This window comes from Loxodonta africana, chromosome X (assembly GCF_030014295.1).
Source record: "Loxodonta africana isolate mLoxAfr1 chromosome X, mLoxAfr1.hap2, whole genome shotgun sequence".
NCBI classification, from domain to species: domain Eukaryota; kingdom Metazoa; phylum Chordata; class Mammalia; order Proboscidea; family Elephantidae; genus Loxodonta; species Loxodonta africana.
Genome location: NC_087369.1, coordinates 157,266,668 through 157,282,072, shown reverse-complemented (window position 1 = coordinate 157,282,072; position 15,405 = coordinate 157,266,668). Strand labels below are relative to the sequence as shown.

The following is a 15,405-nucleotide window of genomic DNA, read 5'->3' as shown; positions in this document are numbered from 1 at the left end:
AAATGCAGACCTGAGTTTCACATTGATTTAGACATTTTATTTGGGTTACCTCTGAGGAGTTACAAGTTTCAGCTCCCCTATTTCCTATGGTTGTCTCCTATTCCTGTGAATTAAATCGGAAAAATAAGAACAGTGAAGTAGGTGAGCCAGAAATGTCTTGAGTTTCTTAATCTGCCAAGGAAGTTAGCTCATTTCTTTAACTTTTTGAATAGGCAGCAGTCACATGCCTCAAAGAAAACTATAATATATATTCTTATTTTTCTGCTTTTATATACAAATGGTAACATGTTCTATATACTGTACTATACTGCACCTAGCTTTTCTCAAGCCAGGATCATTTTCTGTGTCATCACAGCTGCATACTATTTTCTTTTATGGCGGTACCATAATTCATTTTGCCAGTTCCCTCCTGACCAACTCCACCAGCAGTGAATCAGAGTACCTGTTCTCCCCCCAGCCTCACCAACCACGTGTTTCGCCAATCTGATAGGTGACAAAGGGTATCTCAGTGTAGTTTTAATTTTGATTTAGCTTATTACAAGTGAGGTTGAGCATCTTTTCATACAGCTATTTATTCCTAGCCTTTTCCTCTTGCCCCTTTTTGGTGGGTGGTTGGTATTTTTGTTATTGGTTTGTAGGAGCTCTTTGTGATATGAGTTGCAAATATTTACTTTCAGTTTATCATTTTTGTTTTGAATTTGCTTATGGTGTTTTTACCACACAAAATTTATTCTGGGGTGATTGAATTTATGGATCTTTTATGGCTTCTGGATTTTGAATCATGGTTAGAAAACTCCAAGGTTACAAATCATAGCTTTCATATATAGACACAAACACCAGTTACATAAAATGCAAGAGAAGAATCCATTTACAATAGCAAAAAAAAAAAAAAAGTCCAAAACCCTTTATAAGGAAAATATAAAACACTCCCTGGATGACACATAAGTAAATTTGAACAAATGGAAAGATACCCCGATATACTATTGTGTGAAAAAACAACAAAGCATATTCCGCTTCAACAATTTCTACATGTACAATTCAGTGACATTGGTTACATTCCTCAAGTTGTGCCGCCTTTCTTGACAACGTTTTCCTATTTCACCATCTTCAACGTAAACTCACTGCCCCCTAAGCTCATCTATCCTTTTCAGTTGCTGTAGTCAGTTTGATCACATACAGAAAATTCTTCAAACCATAATGCGCAATGCAGACATTCTTTTCTAATTAGGCTAAACTATGTGGTTCGAATATGATTTTAGGGGATAGTTTTGTTTCAAGGTTTAAAGGTTTCATCAGGGTAATAGTTTCAAGGGGTCATAAGGCCTCCATGGCTCCAGAAAGTCTGGATTCCATGAGAATTTGAAATTCTGTTCCGCATTTTCCTCATTTCATCAAGATTCTTCTGTACAACCCTTGATCTAAATATTCAGTAACCGTAGTGCGGCACCATCCAGTTCTGGTCTCCTGTCAAAGGAGGCAGTTGTTCATGGAGGCGACTGGATACATTCTCCATTTCCTTCACCGATTCCTGATCCTCCTCCTTCCTCTGGTACTCCCAGCCATTAGAGACCAATTGTACCTTGGATAGCAGAACATAAAGATTTCGTTTTCCCTAAATTATATAAATTGAACATTCTGATAAGACTACCAAGAGATTATGGTATCTTTTTTAGCTAGGCAAGTTGATCATAAAGTTTATATGGAGAAATAGGTATAACCAGGAAGACTTAAAAAATAAAGAGTAAAGGAAGAAGTTCTTATGGATAATAGAACAGTATGGTACTGGCACATGAATAGACAGGCCAATGGAAAAGAACTGGAAGTCCAGAAACAGACAAATACACTCAGGGCTCTTTATACATGATAGATGTGTCATCTCAAAACCGTGGAGAAAAACATACTGGTCAATAAATGGCGTGAAAACAGCTGGACAGCCATTGAGAAAAACATGAAGTTGGGTTAATGCATTCTGCCAGGAGAAACTCCAAATGAGTAAAAAAATAAAATAAAATAAATGTAAAAAAATGAAACCATACAAGTACTAGACAAAAACATGGGAGAATTAATTCCCTTTATAATCACGGAGGGAGTTAATTCTTGACGGCTTAGTTGCAATATTTCATATCAAAAACTAAAGTTGTAAGCAATATCTCCCCTTTGCAGTTCTTTTCCTAACCTCCTTGGTGTATAATTTCGCACTTTCATAAAAGGACCAGGGGTGAAAAAAGTTTCCACAGTACAGTCCCAGAATCATAAAACGGTTGGATTTTTACTATTAGATACTATTTCATTCAACTCACTAAAGTCCTCCCCTTTCAAAACCTGCCTCATTTTGACAGGCTGGAATCAACAAGAACTGGGTGCCTGAAAGTGACCATACACTGTGTGTCTACACTGTCTGGATTTACAGTCCAGATTTAAGTGTGTGGTGGGGCAGGGGATGGATGGGAAAGAAAACACACCTCAAACAGCCTGTGACCAAATTCCATGCTGAAGAGTGTGGCACAGACCACAAATGCTGAGGGACAGAGTTTTGTGGGTAGTCAGGGAAGTAGGACTTGAGCTGGCTCTTGAAGGGTGGTCTCAATTCATACACAGAGAGGAGTTGGGTTCACAAGAAAAGGCAAGGATGTGTGCTGCCACAAGGTGGATAGACATCATTATTATTTTGTATTGTAGTAAATATGTAGATAACAAAGTACTTGCCATTCCAACAATCTTCACATATACAGTTCAGTTGCATTAAATATGTTCATCCTGTCATTCAACCATCACCATTCCTGGATTTTTCCATTGCCCTTAACAGAAACTGTGTCCCCTAACACATTTTGTAAAAAATCTATTGTGGCGAAATATACATGACAAAACATTTGCTGTTTCAACCATTTTTATGTGTACGATTCAGTGACATTAATTATGTTCACTATGTTGTGCAATTAGGAAAGCCTGGTGGCGTAGTGGTTAAGTGCTACGGCTGCTAACCAAAAGGCTGGCAGTTCAGATCCACCAGGTGCTCCCTGGAAACTATGGGGCAGTTCTACTGTCCTATAGGGTTGCTATGAGTCGGAATCGACTTGAATGCAATGGGTTTATGGGTATGTTGTGCAACCATCGCCACTATCCATTTCCAATTTTTTTCATCACCCTTAACAGAAGCTCAGTACCCTGAAGAGAGTTACTTTGAAATAATTTCTAGGGATATATTTGAGACTGTGATGTGTGTGCCACTATTTCCTGTCTATTATGAAGTAAACTTTTTACTGCCATTATTAAAGGGGATAAACACAGACTAGTGAGGAAAGAACCAAGCTAAACAGGGAAGGGGCCACAGGCATTACACAGTTTAATCAGGGAAGAGGTAAAAAAGTTGCTGTCACCATGAAAAAAAGGTTCATCCTGAGAGCAGCTAGCAAACAGGACACACAGCAAGAGGCAGGGCAACAGTTGTAATTATCTGGCACTGCAGGTGTTTCTGTCACCTCGAAATCGTTAGGCCAGCGCAATCTTGCCACCCAAGTTCGCTTATAAAGAAGTTGTACAAAATCACCATGCAAAGTTTCAGATTTCTAGAAGGGATTCTGGAAACGAGTTGTCTCCTTGATATTTTCATTCACTCAACCATTAAGTAGAAAGAACACAGCAGCTGCCAAGGAGACACCCATAAGGGTTTCAAGATGAACACAGAAATACACGCCAGGTTTTCAAAACTTTTGCTATTATGAAAGAGACTGAAGATTTTAAGTGGCACCTAAAGCTCTGATGTTTTAAGAGAAGGTGAATAAAAGGAACAATTCAAAATCGATCTAAAGGAACCTGGGGGGAAACTGAGATCAGGGAGCTACATTAGAAGATTCACACAGAGAAGCTAAGCAGAGCCTAGCTTTATTATTCCTACAGCAGAATGTCAAATTAGTGATTATTTCATCAGGAAAATATTTGTTACACCTATAATCTGGAAGCGATAAACAACATACCAGAGGAGAACATTACTCTCCAGGATTAAATACCAAACAGAATAACAAAGAGTTGACCCAGCTATGGGGCCATCAGGATGAGGCCTTGTTCAGTTACCACATCAAAGAGCCTTTCAGTCAGCCATAGGCAGAAAAAGGAGGAATAAATTAGGACACTCATTTGGAGAAGCTCTCTATGACTAAGAGGACAAAATAATGCGAATGGGCTAAACTTCAAGCTGGCTGTCCCCTTTATTTTGTTCATTTCGTTTCTCTCTGATTTTCTCATCACTTGGTGAGTCAAAAAATGTTCAGTATATTAACAGAATTTCAAGTTCTCATGGAATCCAGACTTTCTGGATCCATGGAGGCTTGATGAACTCCTGAAACTATTGCCCTGAGATACTCTTAAAATCTTAAGCCACAAATATCCCTTGAAGTCTTCTTAAAACCAAACAATGGTTTAGCATAACTAGAAAAGAATGTCTGCCCTGAGCATTGTGCTCTTTTAAGATCTATCTATACGGGATCACATGGACAACAGCAACTTGAAAATTAGAAAGCTTAGGGTGAAGGGGGTTTATGTTAATGAGGGAGGAACAATTGGGAAAAGGACGGTGAGAATGGCTGCACAACATGAACAATGTAATCAATGTCACTGAATGTACAAACGGTTGAATTGGTGTATGTTCTGCTGTGTATATTCTCAACAACAAAAAATAAAGCAAAAAAAATGTTGTTGTTGTTGTTATGTGCCATCGAGTCGGTTCCGACTCATAGCAACCCTATGCACAACAGAACGAAACACTGCCCGGTCCTGCGCCATCCTTACAATCGTTGTTATGCTTGAGCCCATTGTTGCAGCCACTGTGTCAATCCACCTTGTTGAGGGTCTTCCTCTTTTCCGCTGACCCTGTACTCTGCCAAGCATGATGTCCTCCTCCAGGGACTCATCCCTCCTGACAACATGTCCAAAGTAAGTAAGACGCAGTCTCGCCATCCTTGCTTCTAAGGAGCATTCTGGTTGTGCTTCTTCCAAGACAGATTTGTTCGTTCTTCTGGCAGTCCATGGTATATTCAATATTCTTCGCCAATACCACAATTCAAAGGCATCAATTCTTCTTTGGTCTTCCTTATTCATTGTTCAGCTTTCACATGCACATGATGCAATTGAAAATACCATGGCTTGGGTCAGGCGCACCTTAGTCTTCAGGGTGACATCTTTGCTGTTCAACACTTTGAAGAGGTCCTTTGCAGCAGATTTGCCCAATGCAATGCGTCTTTTGATTTCTTGACTGCCACTTCCATGGCTGTTGATTGTGGATCCAAGTAACATGAAATCCTTGACAACTTCAATCTTTTCTCCGTTTATCATGATGGTGCTCATTGGTCCAGTTGTGAGGGTTTTTGTTTTCTTTATGTTCAGGTGCAATCCATGCTGAAGGCTGCGGTCTTTGATCTTCATTAGTAAGTGCTTCAAGTCCTCTTCACTCTCAGCAAGCAAGGTTGTGTCATCTGCATAACACAGGTTGTTAATGAGTCTTCCTCCAATTCTGATGCCCCGTTCTTCATATAGTCCAGCTTCTCGGATTATTTGCTCAGCATACAGATTGAATAGGTATGGTGAAAGAATACAACCCTGGCGCACACCTTTCCTGACTTTAAACCACCCAGTATCCCCTTGTTCTGTCCGAACAACTGCCTCTTGATCTATGTAAAGGTTCCTCATGAGCACAATTAAGTGTTCTGGAATTCCCATTCTTCGCAATGTCATCCATAATTTGTTATGATCCACACAGCTGAATGCCTTTGCATAGTCAATAAAACACAGGTAAACATCCTTCTGGTATTCTCTGCTTTCAGCCAGGATCCATCTGACATCAGCAATGCTATCCCTGGTTCCATGTCCTCTTCTGAAACCGGCCTGAATTTCTGGCAGTTCCCTGTCGTTATACCGCTGCAGCCCTTTTTGAATGATCTTCAGCAAAATTTTGCTTGCGTGTGATATTAATGATATTGTTCTATAATTTCCACATTCGGATGGATCACCTTTCTTGGGAATAGGCATAAATATGGATCTCTTCCAGTCAGTTGGCCAGGAAGCTGTCTTCCATATTTCTTGGCATAGACGAGTGAGCACCTCCAGTGCTGCATCTGTTTGTTGAAACATCTCAGTTGATATTCCATCATTTCCTGGAGCCTTGTTTTTCCCAAATGCCTTCAGAGCAGCTTGGACTTCTTCCTTCAGTACCATCAGTTCCTGATCATATGCTACCTCTTGAAATGGTTGAACATCGACTAATTCTTTTTGGTATAATGACTGTGTATTCCTTCCATATTCTTTTGATGTTTCCTGCATCATTTAATATTTTTCCCATAGAATCCTTCACTATTGCAACTCGAGGCTTGAATTTTTTCTTCAGTTCTTTCAGCTTGAGAAACGCTGAGCTTGTTCTTCCCTTTTGGTTTTCCGTCTCCAGCTCTTTGCACATGTCATTACTTTACTTTGTCTTCTCGAGAGGCCCTTTGAAATCTTCTGTTCAGTTTTTTTACTTCATCAATTCTTCCTTTTGCTTTAGCTGCTCGAAGTTCGAGAGCAAGTTTCAGAGTGTCCTCTGACACCCGTCTTGGTCTTTTCTTTCTTTCCTGTCTTTTCAATGACTTCTTGCTTTTTTCATGGATGATGTCCTTCACGTCATTCCACAACTCATCTGGCTTTCAGTCACTAATATTCAATGTGTCAAATCTATTCTTCAGATGGTCTCTAAATTCAGGTGGTATTACTCAAGGTCATATTCTGGCTCTTGTGGATGTTCAGCAAATTAAAGTGACACCTCCCCTGAGCTATGTCAGCTTCACCACCGAATAAACAACTGGGCCCAGCTCAGGGAAGATGATGATGGGGATTGTCCAGCACTTACTAAGTGTAGTTTCCAATTAGCAGAGTGCCTGCTTTGTGAATTACTGACGTAATGAACACACAGCTGCGCAGTGCAGGATGTGATCCAGGTAGGCAGGGAAAGGCCTGATTCAACAGAGTGTAAAGAATAAATGAAATGATCTCATAAGGATGGAGGCTGATTTTGGTCCTCCGAGGAAGAAGAGAACAATGCAAAATCTACCTTGACAACGTGAAGTGTGTGCTGTGCTGGTGTGAAGGACAAACATGGGCTGACCCCTGGGATGAGTGGCAAGATGTAAATGTGGTACACATGCGGATGCTATGTAAAGACAGACACACATGAAACCCCACAGGAAATTACTTTGGTATGCTCATAACTCACGGGAGGCAAAGTTAGGAATGAATTTATTTGGTGAATTTAAGTGAAACCAATCCCTCTTCTAGTGCACATATTTTTTGGATGGAATCACACAACTAGGTAACCTGTATCGTGGGTTCTTCTCAGACTGTTAGGGAACAAGTGATTTCTGTTCACTGGTGGTTTTTCTTAAACTTTAATAGTGTATTACGGAAATTTTTGAACATGTACAAAAGTAGACAGAATAATGAACTCCTTCCATGTACCTACCACCTGACTCAAAGGTTGGAGGTTCAAACCTGCCCAGAAGCACCTCAGAAGAAAGGCCTGGTGATCTACTTGCAAAAGGTAAACAGCTTGAACACCACACGGAGTGCAGTTTTACCCTGCAACACATGGGGTGGCCGTGAGATGGGATGAAATCAAGAGTAATGGGTTTTTGTGTGTGTGTGGTTATGGGAACATAGCTATTGCAGGCTGGTAGTACTTTCGTGGGAAGAGAGTTTCTTCTCAGTAATTTTTTAACAAGTGATTGAGTGACCATGTATGAAGAACTAAGTGTGCTAAGCACTTTGCAAATATCTAAGCCTTTGCTACACAAAGAGTGGTCTGTGGATCAGCAGCACCAGCATCTCCTGGGAGCAAGTGGGCAATGAAGAACCCCAAGGCCTGCCCCCAACCCAAAAACCAAACCAGTTGCCGTCGAGTTGACTTAGACTCATGGTGACCCCTGTGTGTGCAGAGTAGAACTGCTCCATAGGGTTTTCAAGGCTGTGACATTTTGGAAACACATCGCCAGGCCTTGCTCCTGAGGTGCCTCTGCGTGGATTTGAACAGCCAAACTTTCAATTAGTTATCTAGTACTTCACCATTTGTGCCACCCAGGGACTCCTTAGGGGCCTGTTATTTGACTTCAATGGATCCAGAACCAAACTGCCTTTCTGCTCAGTATTATCAGGGGTCATATACTTAACTTCCTAGGGAGCACACTTCCTGTTTATCTCATCATTTCCCAACCTCTGATTTCCTAGTCCCCACAACTACAATGCTGGTTGTGGTTGTTGTTCATTGCCATTGAGTCGATGTCAACTCATGGCGACCCCATACGTGCAGAGTAGAACTGCTCCATGGGGTTTTCAAGGCTGTGACCTTTTGGAAGTAGATCGGCAGGCCTATCTTCCAAGGCTCCACTGGGTGGGTTTGAACTGCCAACTTTTCGGTTAGTAGCTGAGCACTTAACCATTTGTGCCACCGAGAGACCCCTGAATCAGGATTTGCCAGTTTAACCAAATCCCCAGATGATGTGTATATGCATTAAAAGTTAATAAGCAATAAAAAAAAGGATGTTTGATCAATTGTGTACCTCTGGTACTTTAGCTGGCATCATTCAGCGTTTTTTGTAAACATTAAAATGGATGGAACTCATTAAAAAAAAAAAACGTGGAGAAGTGCCACACCTCTGGGGTCTTTTTTTTTTTTTAAATAATTTTTATTGCGCTTTAAGTGAAAGTTTACAAATCAAGTCAGTCTCTCACCCAAAAACCCATATACACCTTGCTACACACTCCCAATTACTCTCCCCCTAATGAGACAGCCCACTCTCTCCCTCGACTCTCTCTTTTTGTGTCCTTTTCGCCAGCTTCTAACCCCCTCCACCCTCCCATCTCCCCTCCAGGCAGGAGATGCCAACATAGTCTCATGTTCACCTGATTCAAGAAGCACACTCCTCACCAGCATCCCTCTCCAACCCGTTGTCCAGTCCAATCCATGTCTGAAGAGTTGGCTTTGGGAATAGTTCCTGTCCTGGGCCAACAGAAGGTCTGGGGGCCATGACCAGCAGGGTCCTTCTAGTCTCAGTTACACCATTAAGTCTGGTATTTTTATGAGAATTTGAGGTCTTCATCCCACTGCTCTTCTGCTCCCTCAGGGGTTCTCTGTTGTGTTCCATGTCAGGGCAGGCATCGGTTGTAGCTGGGGACCATCTAGTTCTTCTGGTCTCAGGCTAATGTAGTCTCTGGTTTCATGTGGCCCTTTCTGTCTCTTGGGCTCGTAATCACCTTGTGTCCTTGGTGTTCTTCATTCTCCTTTGATCCAGGTGGGTTGAGACTCACTGATGCATCTTAGATGGCTGTTTGCTAGCATTTAAGACCCCAGACACAAGGTAATTATGAGCCCAAGAGACAGAAGGGGCCACATAAACCAGAGACTACATCATCCTGAGACCAGAAGAACTAGATGGTGCCCAGCTACAACCGATGACTGCCCTTACAGGGAACACAACAGAGAACCCCTGAGGGAGCAGGAGAGCAGTGGGATGCAGACTCCAAATTCTTATAAAAAGACCAGACTTAATGGTCTGACTGAGACTAGAAGGATCCCAGAGGTCATGGTCCCCAGACCTTCTGTTAGCCCAAGATAGGAACCATTCCCAAAGCCAACTCTTCAGACACAGTTTGGACTGGACTATGGGATAGAAAATGATACTGGTGAGGAGTGAGCTTCTCGGATCCAGTAGGCATATGAGACTATGTGGGCAGCTCCTGTCTACAGAAGAGATGAAAGGGCAGAGGGGATCAGAAGCTGGCCGAATGGACACGAAAATATAGAGTGGAGGGAAGCAGTGTGCTGTCTCATTAGAGGGAGAGCAACTAGGAGTATAGAGCAAGGTGTATATAAGGTTTTGTATGAAAGACTGACTTGGTTTGTAAAGTTTCACTCAAAGCACAAAAAAAATTATTTAAAAAAAGTCCCACATCTTTGCCTTGTAATCTATCGTGCTAGCATTCTGGCAACAGCACCACGAAGCTGGTATTATCATGCCCAATTTACAGGTGAGATAACTTAAGCTCAGAGAGATGATTTGGCTTTTCCAAGATCTCACAGTTAATAAACTTAGGCCTGTCTGGTTTCAGAGTCTATGATTTTACTCCATATAGCACGCTGCCTCCCAGCTAGGGAGTTCACTTTTTGGGCATGCACTCGGCTGCTAACCAAAAGGTTGGTAGTTGGAACCCACCAGCTACTCAATAGGAGAAAGATGTGGTAGCCTGCTTCCGTAAAGATTACAGCCTTGGAAACCCTATGGGAGAGTTCGTTCTGCTCTGTCCTACAGGGTCGCTATGAGTCGGAATCGACTCAAAGGTAATGGGTTAGTAAACAAAAAAAAAAACAAAATGGTATGTGTCTACATGACACAAAAACAATCAGTCAACTCAGCAACAGCAACAGAAAACCAAACTGCTGACCATCATGCGAGCAATCGCTTGCTCCCCTGGAAGACTTTTTTTCACTTTACAACCAGTTATGGCACCACGTACAGCTAAGTATTTTCAAGTGGTCAGCAAACAAACCAACCCACTTGGAGCAATGATCAAAGTAACTCCCTCTTGACAGTGCCTGCTGATCCAAACATGAACTGAATTACAAATCACAAGTTCTCCCAGAAAAATGGCAAGATTTACCATAGGCCCAAATAACCAGTAAACACATTTAAAAAACCAGTTAGAAAAAAAGAAAATCAGCTACACCAGTTTGAAAGGAAGGGTAGGTAGCTGACTGACTGCTATTTCACTTTCCAACCAGTTGGGCTGCCTTAGCCTGCAGCTCCGCATGGCTGTTGAATTGCTTACACCAAGAGTTGTTGTTGTTGTGTGCCATCGAGTTTATTCTAACTCACAGCGATTCCAAGTGACATAGTAGAACTGCCCCACAGGGTTTTTGATGCTGTAATCTTTTTTTTTTTTTCTTTATTAATTTTTTAAAATTGAACTTTAGATGAAGGTTTACAGAACTAGTTTTTCATCAGTTAGTACACACATTGTTGTGTGACATTGGTTAACAACCCCATGACATGTGAACACTCTCCCTTCTCAACCCTGGGTTCCCTATTACCAGCTGTCCCGTTCCTTCCTACTTTCCAGTCCCCGCCCCAGGGCTGGTACACCCCTTTAGTCTTGTTTTGTTCCATGGGCCTGTTCAATCTTTGGCTGAAGGGTGAACCTCAGGAGTGGCCTCATTACTGAACTGAAAGGGTGTCCGGGAGCCAAACTCTCAGGGTTTCTCCAGTCTCTGTCAGGCCAGCAAGTCTGATCTTTCTTTCTGAGTTAGAATTTTGTTCTACATTTTTCTCCAGCTCTGTCAGGGACCCTCTATTGTGATCCCTGTCAGAGCAGTTAGTGGTGGTAGCCGGACACCATCTAGCTGTACTGGACTCAGTCTCGTGGAGGCCGTGGTAGATGTGGTCCATTAGTCCTTTGGCCTAATCTCTCCCTTGTGTCTTTAGTTTTCTTCATTCTTCCTTGCTCCTGAAAGGGTGAGACCAGTGGAGTATCCTAGATGGCCGCTCACAAGATTTTAAGACCCCAGATGCTGCTCGCCAAAGTAGAATGCAAAACATTTTCTTTATAAACTCTGTTATGCCAATTGAGCTAGATGTTCCCTGAGACTATGGTCCCCACATAGGCTGTAATCTTTATGGAAGCAGATCAACAGGTCTTTTTCCCGAGGAGCCACTGGATGGGTTCTAACTGCCTATCTTTGGTTAGCAGCTGAGTGCTTAACTGTTGTGCCACCAGGGTTCCTTTTAGGGAGTCTTAAATGCCTGAGCATGGAGCCTTGGTGGCACAGTGGTTAAGAGCTCAGGCTGCTACCCCAAATGTTGGCAGTTTAAATCTACCAGCTGTTCCATGGAAACCCTATGGGGTAGTTCTACTCTGTCCTACAGGGTTGCTATGATTCCAATAGCAATGGGTTTGGGTTTTTTTTTTTTTTTGAAATGCCTGAGCACTGCTGGGCGAGGCAGTTGGCCCTTTTTGTTTTCTGGCTAGCTTTTTTGAAAGGAATATTACAGAAAAGGTAAAAAAAAAAAAAAAAGCATAATTCCTGGAGCACACCCCCAGTTTAGCAGAAACTCATTAGATCTCAGAAACTTCTCCCCTGTAATCCTGGGCCAAGATGAAGACATTTCCCTCTCGTTCTCTGCCCTAATGACTCTAGAGACCTGCATTAGCAGATCAACGTGGCTACTTGGTTTTGCAGTGAGATGATTTGATGAATAATTAGCCTCCGGCTGGAACCTGATAAAGTTCTCAGCTCAGAACCCCAGGGATCTGGCTCAGGGCAGTTTGCACGCACACATATGTGCGCGTGCAACCACACACGCATGCACACACACGCACACGCACGCACACACAAAAGAAGAGGTGGAAGAGGCACGTACACCTGCCTGCTGACGTGGGTTAGGATTAACTCTACTTTACAACCACATGACCCAGACACAACTTGCTGTTGTGAAACAGCCATACTACTGAAAAGAGTGGACCTAGTGTTGGCTCAACAAAGTCAATTTTCTTCGTGCATGAACCCAGGTCCTTAGTGCATCTCCTCTGCCATGTGGGTAACTAGATCACTTTATCCCATCTGCTAAAGGACTGAATAATATTTTATGGCCAACCTCACCCTCATGCTAAAAAATTATAATGAACAATGCTAAGAATTGAGTCAAATAGACCAAAAGGAAAAAAAACAAACAAAAAAAACCACCTAAGGGAAAATAGATAAGAGGTTAAAGGTTATTTTAAGAATGTTCCTCTAAACACTGAAGAACATTTTCAAAGCAGAATTTTTTCAAAAAAATGTACTCATTGTACCTTCCCACGAAAGCTTTCACAAAGAAGATTTTTCTAAGCTCTCTTTGTATCTAAATGACTACCTTTGTAAGGTTAGCCACCAGTTGCCACGGAATTGACTCCTTGGCAGCTGGTTTGAGTATTTTTAGTGGGTCTGAGTCAAGATTTGTGTGTGTGCCACTGTCCGGTTGAGTACTCTTTGTGAAGTAAAGAGCAAGTTAGGTTCCTGCTGAGTGGAACTAAGATGTCAGAAGAGACTGGGAAGGGGACGGGGATCCAAATTAATCCTAGGTTTTTTTTTTTATGGAATACCCATGGATGCTTCTAGTCTAGGAGCTTCACCTACTAGCCCCTTTCAGTTTTAGCATAACTTTGATTCATTATTTTCTGATGTTACCAAGATGAGTGGTAGAGTGCCCTCTCTTTCCCATAATGGAGTCCTGGGGAGTTGGCCTGCTGGACGGGTTCTCTCATGAAAGGCCCTAGTAGATATCTTGACTTCAGTCAGCCCAGGACATAAATTCCACCAGTGAATCATCTCAATTTGAAAGGCTCCAAATGCTACAGGTCAGACTAATCTATAGTTAAGGGATTTCTGGAATTCTCTGTGAGCCTTCCAGGCTCCGTGTATCTCATTCCTCTCACTAGGTAAAAGGAACAGAAAAAAAAAAAGATTACTTCAGTTTGGGACAGGACAGTAGGTGAGAGGACATTTTGGATCACATAATGGAAAAGTAAGAGTTTTGCTAATTATTGAATAAGCTTATGGAAGGAAACTATGTTCACATTCCAAATATTTAAAACAAATACCTCAACACTCCTAAAATCCTGGCGAAGGTTCTGGCTTGTGTGTGGTAGGGGCTGGATGCAGGGGCGGATTAACCAGTAAGTAAGGTGCTCACGGGCTTACTTGTGTTTATTTACTAATCTGCAGTGCACAATTTCACATGGGTTTCACCACATTGTTATTGGGTCATCTGTCCCTGGGGGTTGTAGAGGGAATTGGGGCACGAAAGACAGGGCTGGAGGGACCACTCCTTCGAGCTTGAAATTCTGTGAAAACTACAGGTGCCAATCTGTTTTCTTCAGGAAACTGCATGTTTTAAAGAACAAAATTATAGAGGCGGAGAACAAATGAGTAGTTAGCAAGGGTTAGGGATGGGGAATACAGCCCTGGTGGCGCAGTGGTTAGGTGCTTGGCTGCTAAACGAAAGGTCAGCTGTCCGGACCTACAAGCTGCTCCTTGGGAGAAAGATATAGCAGTCTGCTTCTGTAAAGATCACAACCTTGGAAACCCTATGCAGCAGTTCTCCTCTGTCCTACAGGGTTGCCATGAGTCAGAATCCACTCAACAGCAGGGGGTTTGGTTTGGTTTTGGTTAGGAAAGGGGGGAGGGTCAGGTATGACTAGAAAGGGGCAGCCTAAGGGAGATCTTTTGTGGTGATGGAATAGTTCTGTATCTTGATTGCAGTGGTGGTTCCTTGAATCTGCACATGTAATAAAATGGCATAGAACGATACACATACATTGTTTCAATGTCAAGTTCCTGGTTTTTATATAGTGCTCTTGTATTATATTGTACTGTTGCTCAAAAATAGCAATGATTGTGAAGATAGTGCAGGACCAGGCAGTGTTTCATTCTGTTGTACATAGGGTCACTATGAGTCGGAACCTGCAGCCACACGCACACACATGCATATACCGTAACTCCTTGGCTCTTGAGAAGTGGAACTACATACAGGCTTAGGAATAAACTTACCTTTCCATCTTAATTTCTCCACTAGGAAAAAAAAGTCAGATAATGCGTGTGTCATTCTCCTATTTTAATCTACAGGTGTGATGTTTCAAATGGAGCTGTTACGGTAGAAATGCTCTGAGCAGACTGGGAAGATTTTATATCTGACAAAGCCAACTCTTCTCCCTGCCAGGGAAAAAAAAGCAGGAACATTTAAATTTCTTTCATCCCCTGGGAATGGGAACATAAGGGTAAGAAGTGGGGAGAGGGCAGGCCAGGAGGATGTGGGTCCCGTGGTTCTTAAGTCAGAGGCACCAGGACAAATACTAATCGGCTGTGAAGAGAAACGAAGTCCTGGTACATGTCACAACATGGATGAACACTGAAAGCACCATGCTGAGCAAATTAGGTCAGTCACAAAAGGACAAATACTGTATGAGCCTACTTATATGAAAGAAGTAAATATATAGTAACAAAAGATTATTAGTGGTTACTAGGGGTAAAAGAGAGGTGTGAGAAAAAAAGAGAGGAGAAAAGGGAAATTTTTTTGCTTCAGGGGCACTGAGTTTATGCCCATGGCAGTGGGATGATTTGGAAAAGGACAGCGGGAACGCTTGCACAACATGAAGAATGTAATTAACGTCACTGAATTGTACATGTAGAAATGGTTGAACTGGGGAATATTTTGTTGTGTATATTTTCACCACAATAATAATAATAATAATAATAATAATAATAATAATAATAATAATAATAATAAAGATTGCTAAGTGAGTCCAATGTTTAACTCACATGAAAATATCTCTAATGGTAGAATTTCAGTCCTTGTG

General features: G+C 42.0%; 1 protein-coding gene across 5 annotated transcripts in view; it reads right to left on the bottom strand.

Annotated features, from left to right (window-relative positions):
• Nucleotides 1-2: 2 nt before the first annotated feature.
• PABIR3 (PABIR family member 3) overlaps nucleotides 3-15,405 on the bottom strand; it is a 71,162-nt gene continuing 55,759 nt past the window's right edge. For 2 of the 5 annotated variants that reach the window (XM_064277608.1, XM_064277612.1), the window contains exon 7: nucleotides 3-1,579. The gene's annotated coding sequence lies outside the window, so the exon portion shown is untranslated. Of the gene's footprint in view, nucleotides 1,580-12,112; nucleotides 14,762-15,405 lie in introns of those variants that run through there. The other 3 variants (XM_064277606.1, XM_064277610.1, XM_064277604.1) reach the window with 2 other exon arrangements.